The following is a 13987-nucleotide window of genomic DNA, read 5'->3' on the forward strand; positions in this document are numbered from 1 at the left end:
TGCTGCCTGCAGTGCAGAGAAAACTGGAGTGGGGACAGTAAGTTGAAAGGGTCTGTCCATTCCCAAAGGATTGTCTTCTTTCTGTCGTAGTTACATGAGTTATCAGGTGGACAAAAAAAATTCAGCCTGGGCCGGGGATTTAGGTCAGTGGTTCCGGCGCCTGCCTTGAAAGCGCAAGGTCCCAAGTTCGATCCCTGGTACGAAAAAAAAAAATTCAGCCTTAGATTGAATGTATTTGGGATTGTGGAGAACAACACAGTAAGAATTCAAGGAATAATGAAACATAAACATACAATGCAAAGGGAATTTACCATAAAAATCCAACTCAACAGGCTTTCTGGGTCCATCATGGAGACTGATGAAAAGGCATGGGGATTTTCAGCTGTTAAAGTGGCCACCACGGGGAGGTGAGTTTGGATGATGAACAAGGCCCCAGATCTACAGTACCTACCCTCTCGCTAACAGACTACTGTATACCTGATCAAACAACAGACTCCACAAAATTATCTGGAGCTGCTAGCTCCAGTGCCCCCTTCTTGTTTCTGCAGTTCTTGTTTTTTGGTTTGGGGGTTTTGGGGAGGATGTGGGGGGACCGGGGATCAAACTTAGGACCTTACACTTGCCAGGCAGGAGTAGCACCAATGAGCTAAATCCCTGGCCCTGCAGTTCTTACTTTAGCATTTTAAAAAGATAAAGGAATAAAGACAAATTTTTTAGATAAATATAAAAGCTTTAGGTACTAAATCTCCATACTCAAACTTAGAAACATTTAGAATAGTCATCTTCAGTCCAGGGCCCTATACTTTATCCTTTCACAGGTTAGGACAAAGAATAAATATAGAAAAGAGGGACTTTCACTGTAATAGCCATAAGCCTACTGTAAATGGTATGCTGAATGTAACAATTCTACAGTAGATGTGACTGAGGTACACACTGAGGAAAATCTTACCAAGGAAATTCCAGGTACTTTTTACAAAACCTCACTTTGTGACGGTGAGAAGAAAACCTTTGTGTGTTAAAGTCTCACCCCAAGTAAAACCCTTTCAGAAAGCCCTGCCCCAAAATTTCTATACTTTTGTTATATTGAAGATAAGATTATTCCTTTAATTAGCCTGACAATTTTCTTCCTCTGTGCAAAATATTGATCATTGAGCAAGTATCTAAGCACTGGAGATCAATCTATGAGTGAATGGAAATAGATATCAAAGAGGTGGAAACTTTCATGGTGTTTATATACCATGGGAGGAGACATAAGTCAATAAACACATATTATGTTGGGTAGTGATGAGAAGGAAAAATGAGGCAAAGTAAGATAAATAGACAATAGAAAGTAAATAAGAAAAAAAGGAAAAATAAAGCTGGGTGGGAGGACAGAGAGTGACAGCTGGTGCAGCTGTGCACTATTTCGGATGGGTTGGCAGACCTCTCTGAAAGTTCCTACCACAGTGGTTCACCTGGGCTTTGGTAGGAGCTGGGGACATGGGGTAGGGAAAAGAATTAGAAACAAGGCTTTGAGAGAACCACAAGCTGCTATCTCTTCTTAACTTTGGATCATTCCTGATTGACCTCAGGTTAAAAAATAAATAACATTCAGAAACAGTCATTGGGATTTTAAAATTCTTTCAAAGTTGGGCATGGTGGCATACCTCTGCAATCCCAACATTCAGGAGGCTGAGGCAGGAAGATCAAAAGTTTGAGACTAGCCTGAACTACATAGCAAGACCTTGTCTCAAAAAACAAGCAAAAGTAAAACTGAAAAGCACATCAAAATTCTTTCTAAATTAATACATAAAGTTTGGCAGAGAAACACAGCACCTGAAACATTTATTGTTTTCTTCATGATGGCCCCTTTCCAGACAGGGAAAAAAATATCAACCAGGAAAGATACTCTCATTTTTGGTGTGATATTGAGGCAAGAGGGTCCTTGGAAAAAATGTTAGAACTCCCTGTATTACAGCTTTATACAGCCTTGTTCTATTCATTTATGTTCACAGAATAATTTCACTCAGTGTACCTAGAATAAGAACAAGCGTGAGGCTAGGAAGGCTTTCCCACACTTACTGATTCAGCACTTTCTTCCTACCCTTCATATTTTTAAACAAAAAAAAGTAGTTTGCAATCAAAATTACATGAGATTGTACAACTAAGGAGGCAGGCACTGGGAGATGGGATCCATATCATCCCTCAGGCATGAAGGGTTTATTGCCTCCTGTTCTCCCCACGGGCATTGCCTTGGCTGCAAAGAGCCCACTCATCCAAGCTGATGCACACTTTTCACCACAGCCCCCTTCACAGATCAGTAGTTGTGGGGTATAAGTCCCAGCTTTCTCACCCCAACCAAGACAAGTCTACAGGGTCAGCCTAGCTTCAAAACTTCCTGTAATGCATCTACTCTACCAAGACTTCACCTCAGCCAGCTTCTGCCTTTGACCAGTCCTTTCTTCTGTTCTTTCTCTTCTTTTCTATAGGCCTGACTCCTAGAGCACTCTCTAATAAACCTCATATAGTCTAGTCCCTACCTCAGAGTTGTTTTCCAGGGAACCCAGCCCTCTGTACCTCTGAGGTATGACAGAAGAATACAATGAATGTTTAAATTTTTAAAATTTTTATTTTATTAATTTTTATTTTTATTAGAACATGTTTGCAATACATGATGATTATATTCTTTGTGAGGTGTTGGTACATGTACATAACACATCTTAATTCTTTTTCTTCTCCTCTCCCTCTCATCCTTCCCCTCTTCCTCCACCTACTGGTTACCTTTCCATTTACAAAAGATTTAATTTATTAAAGTAAAAGACACATTGCCATTAATCAAAATATTCACCCTTACTTTGAATACATTTATCCATCATTCTTGTTGCTTTCTGAAGCAGTTCCGGCAGCCCTCTTTTGTGTCTTTGTGAAGTATGATAAAAAATACAATGAATAAAAAAAAAAATACAGTGAATACTGCTGCCAAGTGCCATCCTACAGAAAGGCAGGAATATCACAGTGACTCCTCATCCACCTTACTCACGGGATTTGGCAGCCTGTGACTTCTGGCTCTTCCCAAAAGTCAAAATGACCATGAAAGGTAAATGTTTTGAATTGATTCAGGACACTGAGGCAGCCACAACAATGCAAATAAAGATACTCATGAAAAAGGACTTTCACAACTGCTTCAGAAAATGGCAAGAATGATGCCATAAGTGTGTCTGAAGAGAAGGGGAGTATTTTGAGGGGGCTAATAGCAGTGTGTCTTTTATTGCAATAAATTTTAATTTAAACATTCCCCCTAGCTTTTTTTTTTTATCATATCACATATGTCACATAGGAGACAGGCCTGCTTTTTAAAAATTTGTTATTCATTTTAGAGGTTCCTACCCTCTACCCCACTAAATAAATTTACCAGACTAGACAAAAAGATATATTAAGTGACATAAGCTTAATACGGGGCAGGGCAGGGGGGGTCTGGCTTTGTCTCTATATATAAAACCTTGGGGAAGCCAGGACTGGCGGTGCATCCCTGTAATCCCGGCACTTGAGAGACTGAGCCAGGAAGATCACTACAAGTTCAAGGCCAGCCTGGGCTACTTAGTGGGTTCAAGGACAGCTCGAACTACATAGCAAGACCCTGTCTCAAAAAAAAAAGAGGGGGAAAAATTTTTAGACATAATTTCTAAATTTTTCCAACATTCATGTTCTTTAGTTAACTAGCTAGCTTTCCTTTTTGCTATTAATTTCTAGTTTTATCACATATAGTCTTAGGAAGTTGAGCCTTTGGAATGTATTAAGCTTTCTGTTTTACTCACCACACTTGCCTGAAAATAATATATTTTAGCTGTGTGTTCTATAGCTTTTCTATTTGTTTTATCAGCTTCCAAGAGATTTTTCTAATGATGCTTTACTTTTTTATTGGGTTTCATTGTGGCATTTTTATACAGACATACAATAAATTTTGATCATATTTATCCCCATTATTCTTCCTTCCCTCCTCTCCTAACCCCTTTCCTCTTATCAACTAGTCTCCCTTCTCCTTTCTTTTTTAAATTTTTTTTTTTTTTTTTTGGCACCAGGGATCGAACTTGGGACCTTGCACTTGTGAGGCAGGCGGCGGAACCACTGAGCTAAATCCCTGGCCCTACCCTTCTCCTTTCATGTCATTTTTTGGTTTTGTATTGGGGTTTTTTGTTTTGTTTTGTTTTTTCTAATTTCCACATATTAGGGAAAACATGTATACTTGGTTTTTCTGAGTCTGTCTTTTCTTAAGTTTGAATCATAATTATTGATTTGTTTATTTTTTTCTTATATCAGTCAATTGTTTCTTTTTATATTTTGAGGTCTTCCTATATCTTTATATTTTTAATAGCATACATATTCATGATTATTGTGTTCTGTCATCAATATATAATGTCCCTTGGTGTCCCTTATTAGACTTTTCACCTTAAATTCTATTTGCTTTGATATTAAAAGTGGTACCTATGATTTCTTCACTTCATATATATCTGGGCTTTTTATTATTCCTTTACTTTCAATTTTTCTGTAACCTTGTACTTGACACTGATAACTCCTATAAATATCATATATCTAGATCTTGAGTCTAAAAAGGATCTGTCTTTTGATTGGCCACATTAACTCACTTGTATAGATTGTAAATACTATTAGATTAATTATTGCTGTCTCATTTGGTGCTATTTGCCATCCTTTACTTTCTTTCCTCTTCCTTGATTTCCTTTAAAGAGTTTGCATTTTATTTTGCCAGTGTAAATGTCATAATTCTGTAGTTATTGTTGTGGTGGCTGCCCTAACTCATTAGCCATATTTAGGCCCATTTTTCCTAATGATGTCTAACACATAAATATCGACATCCTCCTCCCCTGAATAAAACCTGTGTCTCATCTTCCGATCTCTTCCCTTACCACTTACTAAATGTCTAATGATTTTAATGTTCACACATGACTCATACAGTTGGTCTTTGTCATTCCCACAAAATACAGCCTTAAACAAAGAAAGTTTGACATACGTAGTTATCTACCTAGTCTTTCTCTTTCTGCCTAGAAATATGCCTCTGATAAATGTCCATTTGCCATAGCCAAATCTAACTTTCCCAGGCCCCCTGCAGCCCCTGAGATCCCCAGGGGAGACATATACAAAAGGAAACCAAAGTAGTAATTTCTGAATATTGCGTGAGTTCCCTTTTCCTAAGTTACTCAGATCTAATCAGGCCAAGCCCAGAGTAGTTTCTTTGCTCTTCTTCGACTATTCCCTCTGCCTAACTTGGTCCTTAGTCTTTCCACAGACCAAAAAAGAAACGGACCATGCCAACCAGCCCATGGCAAAGATGCCAAGAAAGGGTACATATGCAGTGTGAGTCTATTTAGAGTGACAGCTCCCCTGGACCCTTAGAGAAGACACCAGAGAGAGTCAGCTTGCCACTCCACATACCTGGAGGAATAGAAAAAGTGAGAATAAGCCACCCCAATATTCCATCCATACAACCCAATCAAACATGGCTTCCTGTTTTAAAGCCTTAAGTATTTAAAGGTACCAGGGATGATCTAAAAATACAGTGAGTGTTTAAATAAAGAAAATGTATTACAGTGAAAGATAAATTGCCATTAATGCCCCTCAGAATACACACCCTCGCTTCAAACACAATTATCCCATCACTCTTGCCACTTTCTGAAGCACTTCTGGAAGTCCTCTTTTGTGTCTTTCTGAGGTGTAATAAAAATAGTACCGCGACTCGAGCTTGGTCATGCAGGCTGATTTCCAGTTCTGGGCCTTGCTTGCGCGTGCGCACAAGAAACCAACTCCGAGTTTCTGGTGAGTTTGCGCTGGGTGAGATCGGCCTCGTCCTTGGGCGACACTGTAACCTCCAGCTCGGCGCCGCACTGGAGCAGCCCGATAAAGAGCAGATTAGAAAGGCAGTGGAAGCTTTGCTGACACTTTGCAAGTATAGAAAGAACAATAATGGGTTGCTTTTGAATGAAAATGAAATTTTTTTTTTTTTGGTACCGGGGATCGAACTCGGGTTCTTGCTCTTGCGAAGCAGGCGGCGAAACCACTGAGCTAAATCCCAGCCCCTGAAAATTTATTTTTAATGGTGGAATTATGGAAAAATCCAGGAAAAGAACGGTGAGGGTCAGACTGTCCTTGCCTCAGAACTCCAGTCATCGGAACAGACAGCGTTTCTTTAGAATGCTTATGAACAAGCATGGGGTTAAAACAATCAAGGAAGCAGATTATCCCTTTCCAACCTTTCAAAATGGAATATAAAGCTTATGAAGCCAAGCTCTGCCTCCTGAGCAGTTTTGACCTCTTGCTTACTGATGAAAGAGTTAGGCGACTTTTGCCCTCACACGTGGGAAGACATTTCTATCAAAGGAAGAAAGTTCCAGTGCCTGTAAATCTTCTGGCCAAGAATTTATCGAAAGAGATCAACAACTCCCTCGGTAGTACTGTCTTAAACATCTCCAAAAGTAGTTCTTACAGTGCTATATGCATGGGTCACACTGGAATGCAGACTCAACACATTGAAAACATTGTTGCCGTGGTGAAACGTCTTACGGAAAAATTGCCAGAGAATTGGGAAAGTGTGAAACTCTTAATTGTGAAAATTGTGAGAAGTTGGTTTCCCTTCCCATGTTTTCCTCATTTATCACTTCTCAGGATGAAACGAGCAAAATGGCCATCTGTAAATTGAAGGAAAAAAGAGAGAAAGAGAAAAAATACTGTAAAAACAAAAATTGAAGAAGGAAAACAAAAAGTTAAAGCAGAAACCAAGAAAGCTGTCCCAACTAAAGGTGGCATGGCACCTAAAATCAGTGGTGGTTCCACGAAGAACCACGGCTCCTGCAAAAAAACACTGACAAAGTAAAAACCCAAGTTAAAGTAATAAATGAATCTGACCATGAAATTCCCTAACTGGTACCAAGAGATGAGACTCTAGCAAAAGTAAATGTCGAGGTGCAAGAACATGTCACAAGGAAGAAGTCTCCAAAAGAGAGTCCTGGTCCCAACACACCTTAGGGCAGAAGAGAAAGGTCTCACCAGCTCCCAAGACCCCAGGGAAGAAGCCAAAATTGGGAGAAAAGAAGAAAGAAAAAAACTCCTCTCTGGGGAAGAAAGACCTGAGACAGACTCTGAAAAAGCTGGAAACAAAGCTCTTTGCTACCGCTAGTAAATCTGCAAGGAAAGCTCCCATACCCCAAACAATCGCCAACAGAACGCAGAGTGCCCCAGTCAACCTAAAACCAGTGACTCAACCAACAGGAAACAGCAGAGTTACCTAAGGGTATTGGGTCCTGGGCTAGGGGTGTAACAGCTCAGTAGTAGAGGGCTTGCCCAGCATGCATAAGCCCTGGGCTCAATCCTCTGTACCACTAAAGATAAAAAAAGTAAAATAAAAATACTCAGGTCAACCATTGCAACCATCTCCAAAAGTAAGGCTTGGATTTAACTTTTTTTTTTTAAACTTCCACAGGTGATTCCAACATGTATCTGGCATAAGAAACCGCTGTTTCTTGTTTTGTTTAAAGTCTATTTTTAAATTGCTCTTCTCTATATTTGCTAATGTAATAGAGGGAAAATGAGAGCTTCTCTATGTTTGTGATTTTTTTTTTTTTTTTGGTACTGAGGATCGAACTCAGGACCTTGTGCTTTCAAGGCAGGCACCAGAACCACTGAGCTAAGTCCCCGACCCAATTCTTTTTTATTATTAAAGTATAACATTTGCTTTTGAGTAGGCATACTCTTGGCATTCCAGATCTCATGGGTTTGACTTAAAGGCTTATAATGTGGGGGGAAAACATATGGTGAATGTTGCTGCCAAGTGCTATCCAATCAAAAGGCAGCCTCGTATAAATATTATGGTGTGGCCTCACGCACTATATTCAGATCTCGCACCATGCAACTTCTGGCTCTTCTCAAGTCAAAATGACCATGAAAGGCAAATGCTTTAAACTGATCCAGGATATCAAGGCAAGCACCGCAGCATAAAGAAAGACATTCATGAAAGAGGACTTCCAGAACTGTTTCAAAAAGTGGCATAAACAATGAGATAATTGTATTAGAAGCTGGGGGGAGGGGGTGTATTTTGAGGAGGATTGATGTGTCTTTTGATGTAATAAATTATTTTATTTAAACATACCATATTCTTCAATCGCACGTCATACAGAGTTGTGATGCCTATGCTGTATGGCTCAAAACCTGCATTTGGGGCTGGGGATTTAGCTCAGTGGTGCTGCCATCTGCCTCAAAAGTGCAAGGTCCCAAGTTTGATTGCCGGTACAAAAAAAAAACCCTGCATTAAACACCAATAGTCAATGAAAAGATACAAATAAATGAGACACCATCCCTGTCCCCAGAGTGCTCACAGACAATTAGAAAAGAAATGTGCATACAAGGCTGTGAGATGTACATCATAATGAAAATTTTCTCAAAACTCAATAATTTCCAAGAACAGTCACTGAGACTGTTCCTAAAGGGACAAAAATTGGTAGGGAATTGAGAAAGGAAAAACACTTTCTCTTCTGGACCAATTCCCTAGCATGCAAACCATTCAAAAGGCCTCCCTTCCCCCAAATTCTCTTTCACTTTTTACTAATGGTCAAAATTTCTTTCAGTGGGGACAAAGCCTGTCTTTCTGCAACTAGAAAAAACGAGCTTAAAATAGAAGTGCTGTGGGGTGGTGGAAATGAGGTCCCACCCATATGTGAATATAAGATGATGGCCAGTTTTGATAGGGGACAGAGCTTAGTAATTCATGAACTCTGGGACCCGGGAGGCCCTGAAAATCCCACTGAAAGGTAGAACAGCAAAGAATGTGCAGGCATGTGTCACAGTGTTGTTCAGGGTGTGCTCTGTTGACTTGTATCCATGGAAAAGCAAATAGAACAGGAATAAATATCACCTATCATCTCTCCTCAAGTCACCTTAGAAGGGACCCTGTCTTGGAATCCTGGTCCTTGTCTTCATCTGCTGACATCTGGGACTATGAATTCATATTCTGAATCCCACAAATCATAAACACTTCTCGCCAAGCTCTTCAATCCCATATCTCTGCCCAAAACGTTTCATGTTCCAGTTTCTTCCCTAGTAGACTAATTTGATCATGTTATCAATTGATTCAGAGAAAGGCCTTAAAAATTCTTCCAAGGTGTCACCAATGACAATGACCACGTCTTGGATCTTCCCCTACCTGTAACTATTTGATAATTCCTCCATCACATTAACTTCATACACAACCGCTCTTTTGGCTTCCCCCACCTGATCCCTTTTTTCAAACAATTACACCTCCTCATGAACAGACGTTTGGGATAGAGGGCTCTTATGGGAGGAGGGTTGAATATGGTGCCTTCATATGCCTTCAGAGCTCCAGCCTGGTTTAATAATCCCCAGCACCACTCTGCGTAAGGCAAGGTATAAATATATGCTAATAGGAGGTCTGGCTCCTTGTCACAACACATTGCAGGCTGCATTCGTGCGAGATGAAATAAAAAGATTAGATGCAATCTTGAAGTCAATCAGAAAGCAAGAGGAAACCAAAAAAAAGCTCAGATTGTCAACAAGGAGAAGCAGAAAAATGACTTGAATCGAATTGCAGTTTATCTCATTAAGTGTTAAAGGAAACCAATTTCTCTCAGAAATTGGAAGGCAATTTAAACATTTCTACAGTTTTACTAAAGTTTGAAAATTTCCCAGGGAAAAAACAAGGTTTTCTTATTTCTGCATATCTGACATTTTCCTGTACTTTCAGAGACTAGAGAGTCCTAGATAAGAGGATATTTAAAGAAAAGAGAACAGTTATCAAGAAGTAAGGACAAAATCTATTAAAGAAACACTTGATTTCCTCAGCCCTTTTGGATTCCATGCCGAAAGACCTAAGGAAGCTAAAACTGTGTAGGAAAAAAATCAGGCTATGAAATGTGGTCTGGTGCTGGATAAATCAAGCAGGGTTAATTGACAAACATAGAAGTCACATTTAACTTATGAAGGTCAAATAAATTATACCACTCTCAAAGCCAAGTTACATTCCACTGAAGTCTGTGACATCACAAGCCAAAGACGTTGTTCACAATAAACTTAAGTCTTCTTTGATAAGCCCTCTTCCCCATTCCTAGAAGCATGGACATATTGACAGTGACCTTTGTTTTCTGTTGTAGCTGTTACTATCCCTTCCTATGCTGGAAAGTACAATTTTCCCCAACCATCATATGCAGCAGAAATCACTAACTAAATTTCCATCTTCAGAGTTACGACCAAGCCCTTCTCAACCCTATGGTCCGTAAAGAATTGATTTGCTAACCAACAAAAGCAGACTTTTTCCCCCTAAGTCATAATGAGCACTGAGTTCTCAATATTGCCAGAAACCCCAAAGCTTACGGGATACATACACATACAATCAGTTCATGGAAGAGGACTGACCAGAGTAATTGAAAGGAGCTCTCACGTTCTACTCAAAATAAATGGTATCTTTCACAGAAAAAAAAAAAAAAAAAGTCAAGCATTGTTTTTGTGATTCAAGAAAATGCACTCTAACATGTTTAGAGCTAGGGCTGGGGCATGTAGCTCAGTGGAAGAGAGCTTGCTTAGCTTGCAAAAAGCCCTGGATTCCATCTCCACCCCCACCCCCACCACAAAAAAAGAATGTTTTGCAATGAATATGCTAAGATTTATTTCAGATGCATGCCTCTCTGAAAAACTGCCAACTTCAACCCCTCAGATGAGATTAATGGGCACTTCCTTCATTAATATTCGCTATGAGCTGTACAAAGCTCAGACTGTCACCTGCCAAAATTGTAGTTTTTGTCTTCATTTGTTAATTTCATTGCACATTCATTCAGTTAACAAACATTTACTGAAAAATTACTACCTCATACACTAAAAAGGATGTGTGAAGTGAAGCTAAAATTTTCCTTAAAGAAGAAATACAATCATAAACACCAACTAGAGTGGCCAGTTGTTCTCTATTTTTCTGAGACAAAATCTCAGATTCATCAGAGCCTATTCAGGAACAAAAAAACATACCTTCTCTGGTTTCTCACTCCTACTGACAACTTTTCCCTTTCAATAACTTGTTATGTGGCAGGAGCAAACAATATGAAATCCATTGCTAATGAGCAATAATTATAGCTTTAAGAAGCTGTACAATCAGTGTTCAGTGATTTCATTATTAGATAGCACCATAAATTATGCTAATGCTGATAACAGTTCTGGATGAGAGAGGTCCAGATCCGGGAAATTGCACTGAAATTATTTACATCCTCTATTTCTGAAACAATAGACCCTGCAATTTGAAAATCAGATGATCCAATTTATTCTGGCAGGACACACATGTTGCATCAACCATAAAATTAAATAGCTTCTTTTTTTTCTTGTTTCTTTTTCAAGTTTTTCCTTCTGTCTTCTCTCACTTTGCATATTACCAATCTCCTTTGAGAAATTTCTAATTATTGTATATCTTGTTTCTAAAATTGCTCATTGATGGTGGCTGATGACATCATATGAGAGAATAGCATGTCTTTATAAAAGCTAAACTTTAAAAATGCGAAGTCTCGGGCCAGGGATTTAGCTCAGTGTTTCCACCACCTGCCTTGCAAGCACAAGGTCCCGATTTCGATCCCCAGTTTAAAAAAAAAAAAAAAAAAAGCAAAGTCTCGAAAGTCACAGCTACCTACAACATGCAGAAAGAGGTAGCAAGCAATGGTTCTAGGGAAGCATTTCCCCTTCCTATCAAATCCCAAGCTCTTAAGGATTAGCTATGAAAGGAGAATCTCCAGGTGACAGGAAGAGCTGGAACAAGTCTCCCAACCTTATCCTCCCTCCTATGTTTAACCCTTCTATTGGAATTTTCACACTTCAGTTAATTCTAACAAAAGCTACCCTTTCCTGAGTACTAATTTTATGTCTGCCCCTGTGCAGATGGCTTTCCATATAACCATCTCATTTGAACCTCATAAAAACCCTATGCAACCATTCTATGATTTCTTTTCTGCAGATGAAGAATAAAAGTCTCAGAAGGCAAAACACAAAAGCAATAACTAAGTTGCCAAAGAACACACAGTAAATGGAGAAGCCAGTACTCAAACCCAAGGAAATCTGAGGTTGCTTCCCATAGCAGAGGTTGTGAGGAATCTGACAGCAATCCAACTACGAATGTAGTTTTCACTGAAGCCTCATAAAGAGCAGTTACTATACTGTATAACAACCAGAAAGACTTTCTCCAAGTGGTCATCTTTTTCCAAAGATGTGGAGCAAAACAATGCCAGTTGATACTGCCAGTTTGGAAAACTACATGGCAGTATCGACTAAAGCTAAGCACACACATATACCCAGCAGTTGCATTCCTGGGTTTATACCAAACAGAAATGATGCATACAGTAATATCTGCTATGGTTTAGATCTAAAATGTCCCCCAAAAGTCTCATGTGCTCAGAGGTGGAGCTTTTAGAAGGTGATTTGAACATGAGGACACTATACTTATCACTGGATGAATCTACTGATGAATCCATAGATAAATGCAGATAAATTAGAAGGTGGATTCCACACACTAAAACACAGCCCAGAAATGTAAAATTATGGGAGGAGAATAGGGCAAGGGAAGGATGGGTGGGGTGAAAATAATCAAAGTAGAGTAACCTACTTGTCTGACTCTGCCAAAATGAAATCCATTAATCTTAATAGATGCTTATAAGAAAGATGAGGAACAAAACGAGGCTGGCCCAGTTGGAGGAGATGGGACACTGGTGGCATGTTTTGGGAGGACCTCTCTCTCTCTTTCTCTGTCCCTCTCAATGATTCTTGCTGCTCTCTCTGCTTCCTGACTGCTATAGATTGAGTAACTTTCCTCCTCCAGGCCCTTCCATTATGCTGTTTCAGCCTTGGAGCCAACCAACCATGAACTGAACTCTAATGAATCTCTCCTCCTTTAAGTTGTGTGTGTTAGGTATTTGGTCCTAGCAACAAGAAAGCTGATTGATATAATGTTCATGGTAGCATTGCTCAAAATATTGCCCAAGTTGGAAACAACCCAAATGTCTATTAACATAGACAATGAACATATCCATTAATTTGCCCATGAACAAATAAATTAATTATGGTATATTTATTCAATGAACTATTATACAATGAAAAAGAATAGATAACTGACATGCAAAGATATATAAATCTTACAGACATGAAGTTGAATGAAAAAAGTTAAAAACAAAGAATATATAGTACATGATAACATGAATATGACACTTAAAAACATGTGAAACTACTCTATGGGGCCAGAATCAGAACAGTGATCATGATTGAGCTATGAAGGAAGTTCTCTTGGGGCTAGAGGAAATGTTCTACATCTTGATGTGGGTAGTAGTTACACAAGCGTATTCATATTTTAAAATGCAATGAGCTATACACTTAACATTTGCCTACTTTATCTATGTCAATTTTTTTAAATAAATGAAAATCCTTATTGAATCTGTCTCCAAAAATCACAGTCATATGACAATTGATCCCCCAAACTCTTCCCTATTTCTTCAAACATGAGCTTCCCTCTGCTTGCTCCCTCATTACACCTTCTAAATTCATTTTCTTCTATCCTATTGGTAGCTTTGTGTCCTTTCCTACCTAAATCAATTTATCTCCCTCTGGCCTCTTTCTTTTCTCCTCTCTCCTCATAAATATAACCTGTAAAATAAAAATCCCAGTAGTCAAACAGATCAAACAAACACTCCTTTTAGAAGAATATCAGTGTGCTTACAGGCATGGGTTATAATTATTTGTTTCTATATCCTCTGAGAGAGGGTAAGCTCCCTGAGGCTAGGGGTCACATATCCCAGATGATTGGTTAATGTAGAGGTGTAGTCAATAAACATTCTTACTCAACACTTAAAGTTATGAAACTGGGGCATTCACTACGTTCTCATCACCCGTTCCAGAGATGCCAGCATGGACAAACGATTAAGGTAATAAACAAGAACACTTGGAGTCAAGACCATAAAGCTATGTCTCTGAG

The 13987-nt window shown here is 39.1% G+C and overlaps 1 pseudogene; it reads left to right on the forward strand.

The window, feature by feature from the left end:
- Positions 1–348: 348 nt before the first annotated feature.
- LOC101707461 (ribosomal L1 domain-containing protein 1 pseudogene) lies at positions 349–7236 on the forward strand (annotated as a pseudogene).
- The last annotated feature ends 6751 nt before the right edge of the window (positions 7237–13987 follow it).

Source organism: Heterocephalus glaber, unplaced genomic scaffold (genome assembly GCF_053883595.1).
Source record: "Heterocephalus glaber isolate CG9 unplaced genomic scaffold, H.glaber_assembly_v1.0 deba00001662, whole genome shotgun sequence".
Taxonomy (NCBI): Eukaryota; Metazoa; Chordata; class Mammalia; order Rodentia; family Bathyergidae; genus Heterocephalus; species Heterocephalus glaber.